Source organism: Arvicanthis niloticus, chromosome 23 (genome assembly GCF_011762505.2).
Source record: "Arvicanthis niloticus isolate mArvNil1 chromosome 23, mArvNil1.pat.X, whole genome shotgun sequence".
NCBI lineage: Eukaryota > Metazoa > Chordata > Mammalia > Rodentia > Muridae > Arvicanthis > Arvicanthis niloticus.
Window position 1 is genome coordinate 8,829,388 of NC_133430.1, and position 20,426 is coordinate 8,849,813.

Here is a 20,426-nt window from a genome sequence, read left to right on the forward strand (position 1 = left end):
CGATGGATGTTGCCTGCTCTGCACAAGGGCTGGGCCTGGAGACTGCCATGTATGGACATTGCAGAGCTGGGGGGGGGGGGAGGGAGGGACATCGTGTGTGACTCATTAAATGTTATGCAGGGACAGGTACCATCATGAGCCTGGGTGGGGCATAGGGGGTGGGGGGTGGGGGGGAGAGGGGTTGGGGGCTCAGAGGGTGGCATGAGGGTAGAAATTGGGGCAGAGCAAGACACTCTGGAGTCTTGCATCCAGATTTAAGGGTTCCTGAATGTGCCTGACTGCAGTCGGTACAGATTGATAGTCAATGGTGGTCAAGCTTTCATGGAAGTCAACCATGAAATGGTGTGAATGGGCACACACACACATACATATAGAGGTCAGAGGTCAACACTGATGTCCTTCCTCAGGCATTGTCCACCTTGTTTTGACAGGGTCTCTTCTGTCAGTGGTCTGAAGCTTGGCCAGATTAGGCTAGCTGGTCAAGCAAGTCCTGGTCCTGCCAGTCTCCACATGGTTCTTGTGGTGGTTTGAATAAGATTGGTCCCCAATAGGCTCATTTATTTTAATGCTTAGTCATTAGGGAGTCATGGTGTTTCTTCAGAGGAATTGATCACTGATTAAGATAGGAGTTGGTACCAGGAGCGGGGTAGTGCTGTGACAGGCATGGCCATGCTTCTTGTTGGCAGAACGTGGGTTTTGGAACCTTGGATTAGGAAAGCAGTTGGATGCTTTAAGTGGGGCTTAATGGACCTAGCCAGTAGAAGCATGGGAGACGATGGTACTGAGAGTAATGTAGATTAAGATGGCCTGGCTCAAGAGGCCTTGAGACTATTCTTGTGATATTTTGGCAAAGAATGTGGCTGCTTTCTCCCCTGGTCCAAAAAAAAAAAAAAAATCTATTTGCGACTCAACTCAAGAGTTTTGGAGTAATAGCATTGGCAGAGGAGATTTCAAGGTAGCCCAGTATTGACTGTACTGTGAGGCAATTAGTGCTCACTCTTCTACAGATCTGTCAGTAAAGAGAAGGATCAAGCTGGGTAAGGGAAATATAAACTGTACAGTTATCGGAGAAAAAGAACAGCAGGAAGTGTGGCGAATCTATGCTCAAGGCCTAAGGAGATACACTATCCTAAGTGGATACACCCAGGGCTCACGGAGACACAATGTTTAAAGAGAAGCTTGATCTTAAATGAAATAAAGGAGTGGAGGTCTCGGGGCAAGACCCCATCCAGCTAAGCTTATGACTTGTGAAACCCAACTAAAGGAAGACTTAAGAAGTGAAGGAAACCGTCAAGAACAGAATGCAGATCCAACTGTAATTGAATAGGGTGTGTGTGGGGGGGAAGGGGCATGTTCCAGCTTCAACAAGCAACAGAATATGGCAGCTTCAGCCATATGGGTTTTGGCTTTAGAATCGAGGATACAAGAAAAGGGCCATGAAATCTCCCTCTGCAACCAAGGAAAGCCACTGAGGCCAGGCACATATCGTGAGCTTCCCTGCATGGAAACCTAGAGAGACTAGTGAAGCTTTGAAGGTGAAGCCTGGATTGCCTTGGAGAACACAAGATGCTGGTGATCCCAGAGCCATGGGATATTTGTCATGAAAATGTGTTAACAGGGAGTGGAACCAGCTCAAGAGAGAGAAAGTGTGATTCAGTCAACAAAGCTGAAGGGAGCTGGCGATCTGAAGAGCCCTTTGACAGCAGATATGGAGATACAGACTTTTCAGTCTTGCTTTGGTCCAGGATTTTCTCCCTTTCCTCCATTTTGGAGTGGTAATGCATATCCTGTATCATTGTCTATTGTCTAAGTATGTGATCTACTTTTTAATTTTGATTTTATAGGGGATTACAGTTAAGAGATTGCCATGAGTCTCAGAAGAGACTTTGAGCTCTGGACTTTTAAACAGTGTTGAGAGGACTGGGCGGCACAGTGGAATCCGGCAGCCAGGAGTACTTCTGTGTCCCTGTGCAAGCCAGTGGTAGCAGTTTCTATGTGATGCAGGAGAACGTGAGAGAGCAGGGCATGGGCAGGAAGAAGCAGTACAGGAGTGGTGTGTGATCCTGTCAGAGATGGGAGCCTCACACCATGTCTAGATCTGACCCTTTGCAGAGCATCCTCCAGGTAGCAAGGCCTTAGGACCTCCCAGGATTCTGGAGTCGAGCAGAAGGTGAGTGTCCACAGGACACTGTCACCACAAGACAAAAAAGGAAACGTGGCCTGGGTGTAATCAGCTGCAGAGCCACAACCATTCCCATGCCAAAAATGAGGTTGTGAACACTTAGGATCTGTTGACAATGTCCAGATCCACTTTGAACACAGCCGTGAGATCAACTTACACCTAGCCTCCATTTGTCTTCAGCTTCACCAAAAATTTTAAAAGAAAACTTTCCAAAAGAAAGGATTTATGTTCCAAAATACTACAGCTTCAAGTAGGGTGATGATACCTGCATCTATCTGCTGCATCTGACTCAGGACATAAGTCACTCTTTGTCCTGTGCATCTACACTATGTACATTCCCAACCAGTTAGTTATTTTGTGGCCATATTTGTTATTAGATTGACAATGGAGTCTCTCAGTATTTATTCAAGCAATCATAACTTTTTCTTACTAATGGCTGTAGCATTCAAGAGCAGTTGTTGGCTACCTCACAGTAGAGGGAATTATGATTGTTTTAAGATTGTTGTTAGTTATTGCCGATAATCTCTTGCAATGCCTAGCTTATTAATTTAACTTATCATATGTATTATATATAGGGGAAAACACTATATTGTATAGGGTCTCAGTGTATGTAGGCACTTGCTGCAGGGGCTTGGAAAACATCTATGGGTCTGTGGGGACTGCTGTGTGGTTGGCCACCTCTTGAGGACCACCATTTCTTACGGCTATCAGAAGTTTCACCTTCAGTTTCTATGAAATGACCCTTCCCTGAGAACTCCTGGCAGTCAGGCTGGTATTTCTTTTCCAGGCTTGACTTTCACAGGGACAGTGTGTGTTTGGATCTGTTACTATGGGCTCTTTCTTTCTTTCTTTCTTTCTTTCTTTCTTTCTTTCTTTCTTTCTTTTTTTCTTCCTTCCTTCCTTCCTTCCTTCCTTCCTTCCTTCCTTCCTCCTTCCTTTCTTTCTTTCTCTCTCTCTTTCTTTCTTCTTTCCTTTCTTTCTTTTTTTTTTGAGGCAAGAGACCTTTTTAAATTTAAACATTTACTTTTGAGACCCTCATACATGAATACTGTACTTATGTTATTTGACCCCTCCTCCTCTGTAGGAAGCCGCTGTTAGCGGTGGTATAATTCGCCATTCCAAGATGGCACGGACATCGTGTCCCCTCCACTAGTAAACAATTAACTGTGCAGCTGCAAAGGAAGAAAGCCCGCCAAAGTCACTGGCCAATCCCGAGGCGTAATATTGGGTGATGAGTGAACAGCCAATCAGAAGTGAATACGTCACTCTAGGGTGTATTTAAGCTGTGCCTCTTCCTGTCTTTGGCCCTTCCGCGGTTTTCAAGTCTGCTGATACAGATTAAAGCCTCGCTGTGGTGATACCTGAATTCTGCCTCTCGTGTTTCTCTTCCATGGGTGAAAAGGGGACACGGGAGGTGCGTGCAACACTCCTCCCCTTCAGACTCCTCCTGTGCCTCCTTCAAATCCCCCACCTCTTCTTTAATCAATATCATCACTACATTTATGTGTAGTGCACATGTAACAGCAGCTGAGTTCCTTTAGTGTTGATTTGGATAACCTATTGGGGAAGCTTGTCCCTGAGAAAACTGATATTCTCTGTCTCTCTGTCTCTGTCTCTCTCTGTCTCTGTCTCTCTGTATCTCTCTCTGTCTCTCTGTCTCTGTCTCTCTGTATCTCTGTCTCTCTCTCAGCAGTCATCGGCTGTCTGTAGTGTGTTCTCTAGGGGTGAGGTTTTATGTAATTCCCCCTTTCCACACCGGCAGCTGACATGTCAACTGGTGCTGTGTTCACGTCTTGTTTAGGAACACATACTGTTGAGATTTCCTGGGTACAGCCTCACTGCCATGTCTACACTAGCTAACTAGTGTCTACACTAACTAACTAGCAGCAAGTATCCTGATCCCCTGGCTCTTCATGTCTTTCTGTCCTTCTGTGATTTTCCCCTGAATTTTGGGTGTAGGGGTTACCATAGTAGACATATCCGTTGGTGCTGGCTACCTCATGGTCACTTATTTTATCTTCATAATAGACTTTTAGGCCAGTGTGAGTCTGAGCTGTTGACATGCATGGTTCAGGGACCCAGAAACGTCTGGAGAAACCACATCTGCTTCTCACAGCTGCAGACCAGTGGCCATGCCTTTTCCCAAACACTGCCGGTGTAACCCAGCCATGTTCAAAGCCCAACCCACTCTCCCCCGGGCTTCTGGGTGTACTCTGACCTTAATCCACCCCTTTGGTGAGATTTATTAATTACCGTACTGGAGATGGCATTGTGCCAAGAAGTTCAAAGCATCTTCTAGCCTTAACCCACTAATCCCATTAGCATCCCAGAGTGACCGGGAAGGCTCTGGTGGGTCCTGTGATTCTAACCACCCTGCCACTGAATACTCAGGAGTCCAGAGCTTGGCCTGGATGTCCTCGGTGAGTCAACTCGAGTCTGGAAGAGGAGCCGAGTTTCTCAACTCAGGCCAAGGGCCGTGCTGCCAGGGCAGACTTCCTTCCTCACAAAACAGTCATTGTCCACGCCTCCAAAGATGCTCCCATCCTCAACACAAGCAGATGTCAGAATCCAGGCGCCAGCGGCCTTAGCCACATCAGCAGCAGCCCCTTCGTCTTTAGGGCATCTCCCTTCTGTGAGGTTCCCTTTCCCCAAACAGCCTACCTCATCCCCCACAGATGGCTTTAGTGTCACAGCATGGGTAGCATTTGTCACCTGTTCAGGGTAGGACACAGCTGTGCAGTCCCAAGGGGGCTACCTACCAGGGCAGGGCTGCTAGCTGGGGTGCTGTGAAGAGGACCCACTGCCTGAGGCAGCCAGACAAGGAGAAAACAAGATGTTCCTTCTGCCTGGGTTGTCCTTGACCTCAGGATTCTACGCTGTTTTCAATCTTCAGTCCAAGTTTTGTCCAAGAACCTGGTGAAGCTAGTGAAATGTGTGTGTGTGTGTGTGTGTGTGTGTGTGTGCATGCGCGCTCGCGCACGTGTGCACGTGTGCACGTGTGTGCCTGCATGTGTGTGTGTAAACAAGTGTATTTTTCTGGCCAGATGTTTTGTTTTTTTTGTCCTGGTCTTTCAGGGCTGTGCCATTGAGCTGTCCTGCTGGGGCTGAATAAATCTTTGTTTTATGGCTTCTTTGGTCTTTTACAACCAAAAGCCCCAGGAAGGAGTCAGAGCTTGCTGTCCTTCTGGTCTCGACCTTGATTGACCTCTCAAATGTACCATGAGCTAACTAGTCTTGAGATAGCCTCTGAGCTGATCTAAAATCAGACTGGCAAAGTTCCAGATGTGGTGCTGGCACGGAAAACCACGGCTGGAGTGTAATCAGCAGGCTCTGTGCCTCCCAGCAGGACCCCACTAAGAGGTGAAGGCATCTCATTTTCATTCATGGTGACTAGGGGTGCCTTAGCAGTGGCCAAGGCTATGGTGGCCCTTTGTTTTATATCTCCAGCCTGCTTTTAAACACATGAGAAGTGAGACCCCAGAACAACCTCGTACTGTCTGTGAACTGTTTCTACATAGGGTGCTGGTTAAACCAGGCACAGCTATGGGTAGAAGTGTGGAAGAAGTCTGCACAGCACGCAGGACATAGGCTCATTCTAGCTATCTGAAGCAAGGACTCTGGCAAAGGGACGGTCTTGTGAACTGATGTGAGCCATCCAGCCATGGCCAAGTAGAGGATTATACGTGTCAGAATGAGAGGGATGGAGCCTGGGTCTGTTTCTTGAATAGGTTTCCATGTCCAGAGAGACATGCTTATTGCTCAGACTTAAATGTTATATTTTAGCCCTGTGACATACCAGACTTCAGAGCCAGGTGTGAGCAAGGTCTCCAGATAAAGCAGGACCACAGTCGATCACTCCTGGGCCTCTCTGTGGCCCTGGATTACCTGCAATGACAACCAGGAAATGTGTCCAGCCATACATTGACTTGCTGCAGGTGCTGCTGAGGCTGCTGCCGCCACTGCTGCCGCCACTGCTACCGTAGCCCATGGCCAGGTGATGCAGAAGACCACAGAAGATGGTCTCATCTCTTCCTCTGCATCCTAGGAGGCTTACTGCTCGTTGATTTATGACGAAGAGTCTGAATTAGCTGCTTCTTCATGAGACTCATTGTTGTATCCACTGGAAAACTCAGAAACCTTTGAGGGGGAGGGGCATCAGAATGCAAATAACATAGCGTCTACCATTTGAACCGTTTAAAAACTGTGCCATATGATGACCTTAAGTGTGTTCATGCTGTTCATGGTCTTCATCTCTATTTCATTTTAGCCCCTTTTTTCATTATCCCAAAAGGTCCTAGCCATCTATCTCCCTGTCACTCTTTCCTGGTCCATGGCATCTAGTGACCGACTTCCTTCCTCAGCAGCTTTGCCCACTGTGGAATTCTGTAGCAATTGTCTTTCTTCTCCTGGCTTCTCTCTCTCCCAAGGCTCATTCTGCAGTGGGAAGGACAGCACCTCTATAGGCAGCTCCTTGGCTCTGGGAACCCCTCTGGGCTATGTCATGGTGATGGCCCTGATGTATTCAGTGCCTTTCTGTTTTATCTGGTTTGCCTCGTGTAGCCCTTCCAGCACCTCATGAACTCCCCCATGCTCTTGTCTGATTTAATAGTGTGGTGGTTTGAGTAAGGATAGCTCCCATAGACTCATATATTTTAATGCCTAGTCATTAGGGAGTGGCACTATTTGGAAAGGGTTAGGGGGTGTGGCCTGGTTGAGGAAGGATGTTACTGAGGGTGGGTCTTGTGGTTTCAAAAGCCCATGCTAGGCCCAGTGTCTCTCTCTTGGCCAGTGGATCGGATCAGGATATAGTCCTCAGCTCTTGTTCCAATGTCATATGTGCCCACATGTTCCTTGCCATGATGATAACATACAACATCTCTGAAACTGTAAGCCAGCCCCATCCAGACTGTCCTGCTGCAAGGCTTCTGGTTAGTAATGGAGGGTATTAGATGGCAATACTCCCCTCATTTCCAGCTCCACAGAGCTCAGGCCCCTGTTGAAACTGCTGCAGTTCATCAGACACACACGGCAAGGTGCTTGTGTTGCTCATTTTAAGGTGCGTCTGTTAGTTTTCTTGTGGTATCAACTGCTAATAAAAGCAGCTTGAAGGAGGAAGGGTTTGTTCTGGAGCATGGTGTGAAGGCACAGTCCAGCATGTCAGATAAGACAGAGGCAAGAGCAGCTCTGTCTGTGGGGCAGGAGTGTGTAAAGGCAGGAGTGTGGGGGGCAGGAGTGGTGTGAACTGGCTAGTCACAAAAGCAGCTCTAGATGTGGAGCAGGAGTGGTGTGAACTGGTTAGTCATGACAAGAGCATCTCTGTCTGTGAGGCAGGCAGGAGTGGTGTGAACTGGCTAGTCACTATAAGCTCTGGCTATAGGGAAGGACTGGTGTAAACTGGTTAGTCATGACAAGAGCAGCTCTGGCTGTGAGGCAGGCAGGAGTAGTGTGAAGTGATGACAAGAGCAGCTCTGGCTGTAGGAAAGGAATGGTATGATCTGGTTAGTCATGACAAGAGCAGCTCTGGCTATGGGATAGGACTATGTGAAGGCAGGAGTGTGTGGGGAAGGAGTGGTGTGAAGTGGCTGGTCACAAGAGCAGCCCTGGCTATGGGGCAGGTAGGAGTGGTGTGAAGTGGCTGGTCATGACAAGAGCAGCTCTGGCTGTGGGGCAGGTAGGAGTAGTGTGAACTGGCTAGTCATGACAAGAGCAGCTCTGTCGGTGGTGCAAGACTAGTGTGAAGTGTCTGATCATGAGGAGCAGCTCTGGTTGTGGGACAGGAATGGTGTGAAGTGGCTGGTCACAATAAGAGCAGCTCTAGCTGTGGCGAAGGAGTGGTGTGAAGTGGCTGGTCACTTGCATCCCCAGGCAGGAAGCAGAGTGTGGAGAGCTGGTACTCAGCTCAATTTCTCCTGTTTTTCTCTGTATTCAGTTTGGCACCCTAGCCCCATGGGATAGTAGACCACAATGGGAGGGGCTTCCTTCCTCACATACAGATCTCTAGAAACATCCTCCTAGATACACCCAGGAGTGTGTCTTCTAATTCTAAAACCTCCAAGATTGAAATTCAGGATTAAGGATCACAAGTCCACTTCTTGTCAACTTGACTCCAAAACACAGCAGTTTGAAATGACAATACTCTACACCCTGGTGCCTAAAAATCCTATGTTAATCCCAAAATGCAAAGTGCATTTAGTCCATTCCTGAGCTTGTAAGCTCTCTGAAATTATTTGAAAGTATTAAGTGCAGAGTTCCTTCTGAGACTCCAGCAAACTTTTAACCATGAACCCCCGTAAAATAAAGCAAGCAAATAAACTACATACTTCAAATGTAGAATGATACAAAGTAAACGTTTCCATTCAGAAAGGAAGATATCAGAATAAAGCAAGGAAAGATTAGGTCAAAGCAAGACTGAAACCAAGCATGGCCACCACCAAACCCTTCAGCTCCCTGTCCAGCATATGGGGCTTGTGGGAGCACTGCCCATGGGGCTTGTGGGTGAACTGCTCATATCCCAGTGAGCCCAGGCTCCCCACCCTCCCAGCTCTATTGCTCACAACACACATAGCTCTTTGCTTGGGATGGCTACACTCTGTGCCTGCATCTTTCCTTGGCAGACACCTCACAGCCCTGGCATCTCCATCCTGGGGCCTCCGCTGCACCTCAGGTGTCACCTTCCCAACATCACACAGTGGCCTCTGAGGCCTCCGTTTAGGGAATCAGATGCTATACATTGCTTGGCTTCATTAACTTTCAGGAACCTGGGTGCAAGCCTCCGTGAAAGCCCCTTTCTTGCATCTCTCAAGCCTGCAAAACCAGTTACCACATGAGCAACACTTCCGAGTCCTGCTGCCAGGTTGAGTAGTCCTCCCTGGGCCTCCTTGGACCTCTGCTGCAGAAGCATTGGTGTGCCTTGGAGGCTGGCCCTGGAGATACTTCTTAAGTTGGCTGTTTTGGAATAGAGATGGTACTATGGCGGTACTCTCAGTTCAGACAGGTTGGAGCAGGGCCATCTCCTCACAGCAACTTTCCCTTTGTTGTCCCAGTGCCAACTGTTTCTTTTCTGTTCTTCCCCCCATATTCTGGACAGGAAGCTGTAGGGTTTGTTGGTGGCCATGCTTGGTTTCAGTCTTACTTTGACCTAATCTTTCCTTGCTTTTTTCCCCCTCATATCTTCCTTTATAACTTAACTCAATTTTAAAAATATTTTCTTCATCTTTACTTTTTTATTAAAGTTTACACACCATATATTTTGGTCACATTTTCTCCTCCTTCAGCTCCTCCCAGCTCCTCTCCATATCTCTACACACCCATCTTGATGTCCCTTCTTCTCCTTTAAACAAAATAAAACCACAGAAACAAAAAATCAAAACAAACAAATAAAAGATCAAGAAGATGAAAAAAAAAAAGCAGAAACGAAACAAGTTATATTACAAAACGAAGCTACAGTAATGCTAGCATGGTGTTGGTATAAAACCAGACACATTGATCAATGGAAGGCAGGTTGAGGGAATTGGAGACCCAGATATACCTCCATACACCTGCGGGAGTTTGTGGGCAAAAAGCTCAAAATTGCACACTGGAGAAAGGCAGCATTTGAACAAATGGCGCTGGTCAAACTGGGTGACTGCATGTAGAAGAATGTAAAGAGATCTGTATCTGTCACCCTGCATGCTGTACATGCAACTCCAGATGAATCAGTGGAAAACCAGACACCCTGACAGAAAGAAAGTAAGGAATAGGCCTGGGCTCCTTGGGACAGGAAAAGGACTTTCTGTTCAGGACACTGATAGCACAGGCCCTAAGCACAACAATTAATAAGCGGGTTCTCACAAAACTAAAGAGCTTCTTCTGTTCTGCAAAAGATGTCACCATCCAACAACGCAGGAGCCAGCAGGAGCTCTTCAATGGTGACAGATGTTTTGCCTGCATCTTTCATGACTATGACTTTAAGCCAGTTCACAGTCTTTTCCTTGGCAAACTGAACACTTTCATTTCTTCCTGTTCCACTTGCTTCTGCCTCTCTCTCTGGGTGGATCTGGACATGAGCAGTCAACAGTAACCATGCCACGGTCCAACAATGTATCTCCTTGAAATTGTCACTACTGAGAAGCAAGGTCTTTGAACTCAGACTCACTAGAGTTCTCAGGACACAGGTAATACAATCATACTCTTTGCTAGAATGTAACATGGATGGCCTCTAATTCAGGTTTTGACAGAGTCCTTGTCACCTTAGGAGACAGGCTTCCATTATCCACTCCTGGGAGCATGCCCCCTTGAGTTCTGTTTACATCATTCTAAGGCTCCAAATTCCTCCATGGTCCTCTCACAAGCCAGTTCTGAGGGCTTATAATCACATGGTCAGTTTTCTCACAGCAACACCAGTTTTCTCTCCTTGGCACTAGTTTTCTCTATCAGCTTTTTCTCCTGTTGCTATGACAACCAAAACTTAACGAGAACATTTACTTTGACTTAGTTTGAAAGTGCAGCCCATAGTATCAGGAAAGAGGTGAGAGCAGTCAGAGCTGTGTCAGCAGGAACATGAGGCAGCTGGTCATGCTGTGTTCATAGCCAGGAAGCAGAGAGACATATTGATTGTTAATCATCGCCCAAAGGCTCTGGTCCAATGCCTTCATCAGATGGTTTGAGGATTGGGTTCCTATCCACAACATTTGGGGGACACATTTGACCATAAGACCTGCTTATAAGAATCCAGACGAATGTATTGTAAAATCAGAAAAAGAGGAGACATAGAAAATGGTAAAAACGTGGAAAATGTGAGAGAAAAGTAATTGTGATATAATTTTAGGGAACGGTGTGGACAATGTCAGAAAAGCACATGAACATCACATGGGAAAAATGGTAACTTTTACAAGATGTATTGTTATTTATCTGTGTGTCTGTGTGAGTACACGCCATATGTGTGTCATGCTTGAGGAGGCTGGAAGAGGGTGTTAGAACTCCTGGAGCTGGAGTTACAGATGGTTGTGAGCTGCTGGATGTGCCTGTTGGAAACTACACTTGGGTCCTCTGGAAGAACAGCAAGCAACCACGTTGTCTCTCCAGCCCTGGAGAACAGTGGTTTTTAGGAACCCAACAAAGCCATTTTAATATAGATGCATCAAACTTGACTGCTATCCAGTCAGCCTTGTCAGAGTTTCTGTGTTGGCCAATCCATCTTTAGAAGCCCTGTGAGGAAGGTGCTCCCGAGAGAATTTCTCCCAACCACAGAGTTCAGAAAAGAGAAACGTGGCACCCACTGGGGATTTTCAGCTTCTGGATTCCAGGGACCTTGCTCAATGCATGTCTAAGTTTCATGCCATGAAATTCTCCCATCACCCTCTGAGGCAGATGTTTCCAGCTTCATTGCATAGTTGAGATTCCATGGCAAGATGCTCACCCCACAAACAGAGGCCGCAACCCACACCCAGCATCTAGACTCTTCAGCCTTGTGTTAAGTTACCCCACAGCTTTGCAGCTTCCTCACTGCATGAAGCAGGTATACTTATATGTCCCCATCACTCAAAGATAACTGTTCAAAGGCTATTCACGGTCTCCCCAGAGGTCTTAGATTCATTTTTTGTTGCTGTGATAGAAACACTCTGATAACAGTGTAGTAAGAATTTTGTGGTTTTTTTTAAACACAGAAATATTATGGGGATATGGTTTCATTTTAATCCCAGGTATGGGATGTGGGGTTGCTTTAGATTGTCCACAGCAGCTGACTATGATTTGTCTTGTGCTCTAGCAGGGGTGTGATTTTAACAGCTGCAGATAGTTTCTGCAAGTATATGATGTTTGAAATTCTGGGGACTCTTGAAAGCGTATATAAATGGCAGAGCCCCAAGGGGGCGTGACATCTGCTGCTTCTTCCCCTACCCCTCCTCCTCCTGATGCTGTTGCTTGTAGTGCTTGCCTGTTGCTGCTGTTGGGGCTTGTCAAGTAGTCATGTGCAAAGTGATGAGAAGAAGAAATTGGATATCCTGTCAGCAAAGGTCAAATTCGCCCCAAGGAACTTGACACCTCTAATCTACAGGAAGTAGTTTAATGATATTGGTGCCTTTCCCCCCCTTTAGCCTTCCTTCCTTCTTTCCTACCTGGTGTTGGGGAGTTAGAAGGGTGGGATAAGAGTGAAGAGGGGTGGTAGAAAAGGGAACCCACAAAGTAGCCAAAAGTCAGGCCACACACAGGTAACTTGAGAAGGGATTTGTTGTAGCTCACAAGTTTGTCCCAATTTGCTTTCTGTTGCTATGATAACAACCGTGATCAAAAACAACTTGGGAGAAAAGGGTTTGTTTGGTTCAGACCTCCTGATTACAGTCCATCATTGAGAGAAGTCAGGGCAGGAGCTCAAACAAAAACAGAGCCAGGAAATCATGGAGGGATGCTGCTTACTGCCTTGTTTTACGTGGCTTGGTCAACTTGCTTTCTTATGTAAGTCAGGATCACATGCCCAGATAAGCTGGGTGGTTCACATATATCAATCATTAACCAAGAAATGTCCCACAAATTTGCCTACAGGACAATCTAATGGATGTATTTTTCTCTTATATTTTTGATTGTGAGCCTAGCCTTTAATGGCTGAGCTATCTCTCCAGCCTGGGTGTATTTTTCTCAGTTGAAATTCCCTCTTTCCAGATGACTCTAGCTTGTGTCAGGTTGATAAACAACAGCAACATCAAAACCTGTCCAACGCACAGTTCAGGATACAGTGTCTGGTGGCAGGGAAGTCAAGGCAACAGGAGCATTAAGCAGCTAGTCACATTGCATCCACAACCCAGAAGCAGAGAGATGCGTGCTCAGCTCCATGTCTCTACTTCATACAGTCCAGGATCTCCTGCCCAGGAGATGAGTTCACTCACAGTCAAGACAATACTTCCTATATTAATTAACTCATCAAAATAATTCTTCAAAGGCCCATCTCCCCATGTGGTTCTGGATTAATTATCAAGTTGAGAACTAAGGCTAACCATGATGCAGAGGGAATGCTTATGGTAGTCAACACCAATTCATTTCTTGTTAAAGCTACTAAAATAAATCCCTCTCCTCAATTTCCTTCTCATATTTGAAAGGTAGCTTGCATATTTTTTCCAGATGGAGAAGACAGTTGTATACTTGGAAAATGCATGGAATGTTATTTTATACCCAGCTAAACTGACATTATGAATGTGTAAATATTCAAGAACTCAGAAAATTGGTTAGTATAAGAATTTTATCCAACTCAGGGATAAAAGACAAGAATCAGTTTCGAACATTGAATCCATAGAACTCCAAGGTTAAGGCATACTGTCAAGGAAACTTTCCAAGGAAGGGAGAAAGTGGACTGTGCAGAATGGAATCAAGAATGGCAAAGGGAGCACCCTTCACGGAGGACAGCTAGTTCTATGGCACCAGTAGAACAATGGCCAGCTTGGATTGTGAAATCCTGTGACCATCACAGGAACGAGGTGTGTGCAGAAGCTCTGTGTCACACAGGGGACTCTATGGGTATAAGTTCATGTAACATCTTTTCTGGGAGATATTGTTTCTCAGGAAATCCCTGGTTGAGAGGGAGGTACTGGACTGTTGGGCAGAACAGGAGTGGGTAAAACTTCCACTAGCAGTATCAAACTTATTGTCTGTTTTCCCACCAAGTTAATTATTTCAAAAATTACCTTTTTGTTTTCTTCGAGTTCCCTTGGCACATTTTCAGATTCCTTTACTAGTCACGGGTAGACTCCCATTTACTTACTTTTAGAACCCCACCCTTGTTTTCTTTACATGGGTCGTTTGTAGCTATCTTGTATTCTGACTTTGCTAATTCTACTAGCTTGAGAGTTTACATCTAAACTCAGTTTTGTTTTCCTATTGATGCCTGCACCTGTACCCCCTGCATGGGGACCAATCTGTATAAACCTGTCTCTTTGGTGCTTAGAATTGTGGGGTTTCTGCAGCTCACACTAGGAAGGGGTTTGTTGTCTTCAAGGGCCCTGACTCCAGGAGCCCTAGGCGCACTTTTCCTGAAGCTGGGGGCTCAGTGTCAGAAGCTGTGCTTCAGGGCTGCCCCTCTGTTTCCATGTCTGTCTGTCTGTCTGTCTGTCTGTCTGTCTGTCTGTCTGATTCTGTTCGTAGCTCATTGCCATTCCTTTTTTGTGGTGTATAAAGAAACTCTTCAGGAGGTACTCAGTCCTGGGAACCCAGTTCAAAGTACTTTTGTTGTGGTAAATATTAATTGGGGGTTTCTATCCACCTTTTAATCATTCTGTCTCCAAATAAAAGACACAACCCCTTTTTATTTATAATAAGCCTTAAAGTGTTAGAGCTGAGCAGATTATCAACACTCTATGCTAGGTTGTCTACTTTTATCAATAACCCCATTGTGTAACTTCCATCTGGGCAGCTCTTACTCTTACTGGCCAGCCCTCATGGTCATGTTCTTATGACTCATCTACCCCATGGCATCTTCTCCTCTCTTCACCTCTCTGCTCTCCTGTTTGTGGTCTGCATATCATCACTTTGTATAACTGAAGTTTTCCTCATCCCTGAAGACCTCCTGGTCAGAGGCCAGTGTTTAGCATTACAATATATAGTTACAGACCAAACCTCAACATATTTTAGATATATTTATTAATTTACTCTCTCTCCTCCCCCCCCCCCGTGTGTGTGTGTGTGTGTGTGTGTGTGTGTGTGTGTGTGTGTAAGGTGGCAAGAAGATGATGTCAGCATACTTAGAGTTAAAGTACAGGCATCTGTGAACCACCTGATATGGTACTGGGGTGCAACTCTTGTCCTCATGACAGAGGAACAAGAGTTTGTAACCACCAAGCCATCTCTCCAGTCCCTTCACTTTTCTCCCAGACTCAGAATTTTGTGGTTTTGCAGATTCTGATTCTTACAGAGATACAGCTTGGTTTTATCTGTGTAGCTTTTGGCACCTTAGTATTCTGGACAGAAGTTCCCTGTTATCTTCCCTCTTGATGGAAACAAACAAAGCAAGCTTCCGTCCAGAGCCACTGTCCACCAGGGCTAGGATCCTCCTCTCAATCCCTCACCTAGCACCTGCCACCTTTCTATGTCCCTGCCTCGTGCACCATGGCTTCTTTCCTTGCAACAGTCCTGTCTGCTCTCTGTCCTGCTCAATCCCCTGTTCCTTAGTGGGCCAGCTGCTGGCAGCCTGGCAACCCACTCCCTGCTTTGGTGGCATAGTTCTTGCCATCTCCACTTAGCCCAGGACCCCCAAAGGCTGATGCAAAGGTTTGGTTGTCTTCAGGACAGCAGAGTTCAGAGTTCAGAGTGACTAAGAGTTTCCCTAACCCTTCAGTTCCTCCCACCTAAGCTGCCTTTTGGCATTCTCAGCAGGAGCCACAGCTGACTGCAGTGGCTCTGCCTTGGGGAGGCAATCAGGCCAGGATGGAGGAGGCCTGGTGATGTGGGAAGGGTGTTGGCCAGTGGTGGAAGTTGCATTCCTAAGAGGGCTCTTTTTGGGATGCTGCTCCAGAGAGGACTGGGAATGTGGGGGAGAGAAAGGAATGTTCCTTCAGGAATGAACTGTGGTTTCTGGGGGCAAGGTCAGACAGAGCCACCCTCTGCTTTTCTGGAAGCCACCAAAAGACCCATCCAAAGGGAAGAGACTGAGCGTATCAGCTTTGTATGGTCTGGAACCCAACAGCATAGAATTCAGTCTCCTTTTTGGCATCTTGGGAACAAAAAAATATTATTCCACCATGCCGGGTCCCTTGCCTGCACACCTCTGCTCCCTGAAGAAGGCTGGGTTTGGGGGTGTCCCAAGAGGATAGACAGTCTAAGGTGCCAGCGCCAGCTAGTTTTATGTCAAATTGACAAAAAGTAGAGTTTTCTGAAAGGAAGGAAACTTAATTGAGAAAATGTCTTCATAAGATCAGTCTGTAGGGCACTTTCTTAATTAGTGACTGATGGAGAGGGCTCAGCCTATTTAGGGTGGTACCATTCCTATGCTGGTGGTTCTATAAGAAAGCAGACTGAGCAAGCCATGGGGAGCAAACCAGTAAACAGCGCTCCTCCATGCCCTCTGCATCATCTACCTCTAGGTTCCTGCCCTGTTTGAGTTCCTATCCTGATTTCCTTTGATGATGAAGAGTGGTAATGGAACTGTAAGCTGAATAAACCCTTTCCTCCCCAACTTGCTTTTTGTCATGGTGTCTCGTCACACCAATAGAAATTCTCAGACAATGCTCCTCCTTTTATGCTCTACTGCTATCCCCTTTTCTGTGTAGCTGGAGGGTGACACCTGTGGTGACATAGACCATGTATCATGGCTTCTGGAAGTCCACTGGTCTGGTACCTTCCAGAAGGAAATCCACCTTTTCCTCTGTCTGAGGCCCATTACATTCTGTGCTGGTCACGCACTAAGCTCATCTCTGGGGTCAGGCATTGTCTTGTGGAGTGGGCCTTTCCCTCTAAGCAGCTGCAGTATTCTGGGGTGACTGAAAGTTGAAGAGTCATCTCCTTTAGACCAACGTGATAGACAATGAAGGAATCTGATCCCAGCATTCCAGGAAGATGCTCAAGAGTAGGTTCCCATGTTCTCATGGATCACTGGCAGTCTTCGAGGTAGTGGAAGCAGAGACTTTAAAAGGGGGTTCAGAAGCCCTGTGAATATGTACGGTGAATGACCACACCAGGAATGCTTGCCAGTAGTCAGATAAACTTTACTTAGGGTGATTGAAGGCTGATAAAGTTTTGGGGGACTGAGGCCAGGACATCCAGGATGCGCCAAGGTCATGGGCTGGGGGCTGAAGCATCTGACGTACCTCAGTAGCACGGAGAAGCATTTCAGGAATCTCAGGTGCCGGCTGATCAGGTTTTGTCGGGAGAAAGGAAATTGATCCTATAAACCAACTGAAGCCACGTGACATTCCTCAAGTAGAAGCGAGTATGGGGGCTTAGAATACCCCAGGAAAAGTCAGAGAAGGAGAAAAATTGCTTACAAAGGAGACTCCCACATTGCACCAAGCTCAAAGGCTATTTGGTCATGGTGGACTTCGACCTTAATTAGCAGGGTTTTCCCACACAGGAGAAGGTTATTTTTAGATGTGTTTTCTTGTACCAACAGCAGTTAGCTCTGTACACAGTGGCCACAGTGGAATAGGGTATTAGAATTGATTAAACACTTTTTGGCAGCTATAGACTCAGTGGAAGTCTGGTCTCATGCCCTCCGGCTCGTGGCCACCTGTGTGCCTGTGGGTCCAGAGCTACGCACTGGAGTCTGAAAAGCAGGCACACGGCTGAAGACAATGACTCTCTCTCCTTAAGCATTGGTGGGGAAGGGACTACTCACTTCCGAGCTCCATACTTAACGGTTGACAAATCTGTTCTTGTTCAGGCCCAGTGAAGGCCATCAAAGCTTCCATGGCCTCGTGATTGCAATGTCTGTGTCATGTCTAGGAAACAGCGTTCCATAGCCCTTCTCCCTATTTTACAGCTCTCTTCTTCCTCTTCTTCTGGGACTTTCCTTGCTCCTTAGAAGTGGTAGTGTAAATGTCTACTTGGGCTAACCATTCAGTTATCAGTGATCTTGGTTGTAGATATCCTGTATCACGTTGAGGAGATTTCCTCTAACTTTAATTTGTGACAGTGGTTTTAAGAACTGAGCTGTCAGTCTTGCCTGGGCCATCTTTTGCATGTGTGGGCACGACCCTCTGCTTTCCCTTTTATTCCCTCAATACGTCTAATTGCATTATTTGGTTCTCAAATGTAAATCCAACCTTCTATTTTTTAAAAACCCCACTTGGCCATGGCATAAGATTGCTTCTGTATTTTATTGGGCTCCATACACTCACATTTCCCAGAGCACATTTGTAGCTACATTCCTGAGGAATCTACCTCATTGTTTCTCTCATGCCAGCATGATGATTGGTTTTAATGCTCAAGATGACACAATGTACAGTCACCTGATAAGATAGTACCAATCAGAGCACGTCTAGATCATGTTGGCCATGTCTTGGGAGGAGAGGGGGCGCTGTCACGATTATGTTTATTGATGTGGAAAGACTCAGCCCACCGTGGGCATACCATTCCCTAGGCTTGGGTTCTAAACTGTATGTGAAAGTGAAGAGAGTGAACTGATCAGTAGTGGGAATTCGTTCAGTCTCTCTTTGCTCTCCTGGTGTGACTTAGTTCCTGCCTTGATTCTCTGCTTTTATAGACTGGAACCTGGGATTGTAGGCTGAGATAGACCATTTCTCCCCCACCCCTAGGATCTTTTAGTTGGGATATTTATCACATCCTCACAAACAAAACTAGGCCTGGCTCCAGCCTCCGACCTAAAGACTAGAACTCCCTCTTCACGGTTTTAGGAAAAACTTGGGAAAAACTGGTTTTGTTTCTTTCTCAAAGGATTGATGGAAGTATGCAGGCTTGGGAGTGTCTCAGCAAGGTGGTTTTTCAGTTCAAGTTCAATAGTCATGAAGTCTTGCTGCTCTTACAATCTGTCCTTTGGTCTGTTAAAAAGGTTTATTTTTATTTTGTGTGTATGTTTCTCCACCTGTGTACATTACATCCAAAGGCCAGAAGAGGGCGTCAGCTCCCCTGGAACTGGCATCAGAGCAGTGAGCCACCATGTAGGAATTGAACCTGGGTTCTCTGCAAGAATGGCCAGTGCTTTTGACTGCTGAGTCACCTCTCCAGACTTCAGTCTGTTGACTCTTGCATGCATGAGGCGGTTTGTATCTGTCATTGTCCCCAGTTCGTCTGGGTGATAAAGTTGCTCCTGAGTTTGGTGATGTGTCCCTTCTCTTCGTTTCCGGAGCACTCTACGAAGGGCTTTTCACTCTGATTCTTTTTAACACTGCTTCTCTGTTTTCATTGACCTTTTCGACCATCCCTCCCTGTCACTGATTTATTAGTATCTCTCCTAGTCCTGCCTTTCTGATGAGGTTAATATTGATTTTTTCCCCCCTCTTCTTTTTCTAAATAGAAAGCGAGGGTCTGAGGAATTTTCTGGTTTTTTTTTTTTTTATTGAGTAATTGTGCTCTATATTTTATTCAGTACAGCTCCAGCTACCTTACACAGCTTTGACATGCTACTTTATTTCCATTTATTGAAAAGTCCATTCTAACACTGGATTTTTTTCCCCTTTGCACCATAAGTTACCTAGGAGGTTGTTACTTAGTCTCCAAATATTAGAGGAAATTTCAGATATCTTTCCGGTATTCTTTTTTTTTATTATTATTTCTTTTTCTTTTTCTAAAACAAAAACAATCTCACAGCATCTATTGTCACCTGATAATGTCACTAAAGCAATAAGAACAAAAGTAGCAGACTGCTCCCAGTAGAAGACACCTTGGACAACCCTGAACTGCCTTCGCAGCTTCTCCCATGCTTGACCATTTCTAGTTGGAAACATTGGAACAGAGTAATAGTATCTCCTTTTAGCATGATCTACCCCAGTTGTTTTCTTGACTTTGTTTTAGAATGATCCTCTTCTGCATCATCTACTACAAGGTTCATGTGGTCATCAAAGCCAACAACAATACAACCCTCTATCATACTTGCTTGCTCAGTCAGCCGCATCTGAATGTGAGATCTATTTTGCAAGTATCTGAAGATGAGGTTGGTAGGCTGCACCATCATCTTCTGCACCTTTTGGCCCTGGGCCACAAATACCATGGAAAAAGTCACAAGGACCACCCGAGTAGGAAGTTTCCGTTTGTTTTGAGATGGGATCTCACTGTGTAGGCTTGGCTGGTTTCGAACTCTGGAACTTTATAGACCAGTTGACCTCAAACTCAAACAGATCTATTTAGCCCTGCTTCCTGAGTTTTGGGATAGAAAGCATGTGTCACCATTGCCTGGCATCATATTCATTTTCTTAATTTAGAATTGCAGTGTTTGAAACAAATCCTTTGTGTGATTTGAATCCTGGAAAATTGTAACTGATTTATTTTCTGTAGAATAAGCCTTTTATTTATAGTATTTGTATGACATTGTAAACAGAAGACATCATGCTGGTTAGTTTTAATTGTCAATTTGGCACGATCCAGAATCAAAGAAAGGGAATTTCAATAAGAAATCATGTAGATCAGGTTGGCCTGAAGGCATGTCTGTGGAGGATTATCTTGATTGCTGATTGATGTGGGAGATTCAACCCACTGAGGGAGGTACCATTCCCTAGGCAGGGTGTGGTGAGTTGAATAGAAATGGTGCCCATAGACTCAGGTGTTTGAATGCTTGGTCCATAGAGAATGGCACTATTAGGAAGTATGGCCTTGTTGGAGTAGGTGTGGCCTT

At 45.8% G+C, this 20,426-nt stretch overlaps 1 pseudogene; it reads right to left on the reverse strand.

Annotated features, from left to right (window-relative positions):
- Positions 1-19,498: 19,498 nt before the first annotated feature.
- Positions 19,499-19,805, reverse strand: LOC143436611 (small nuclear ribonucleoprotein E pseudogene; annotated as a pseudogene).
- Between the last annotated feature and the right edge of the window lie 621 nt (positions 19,806-20,426).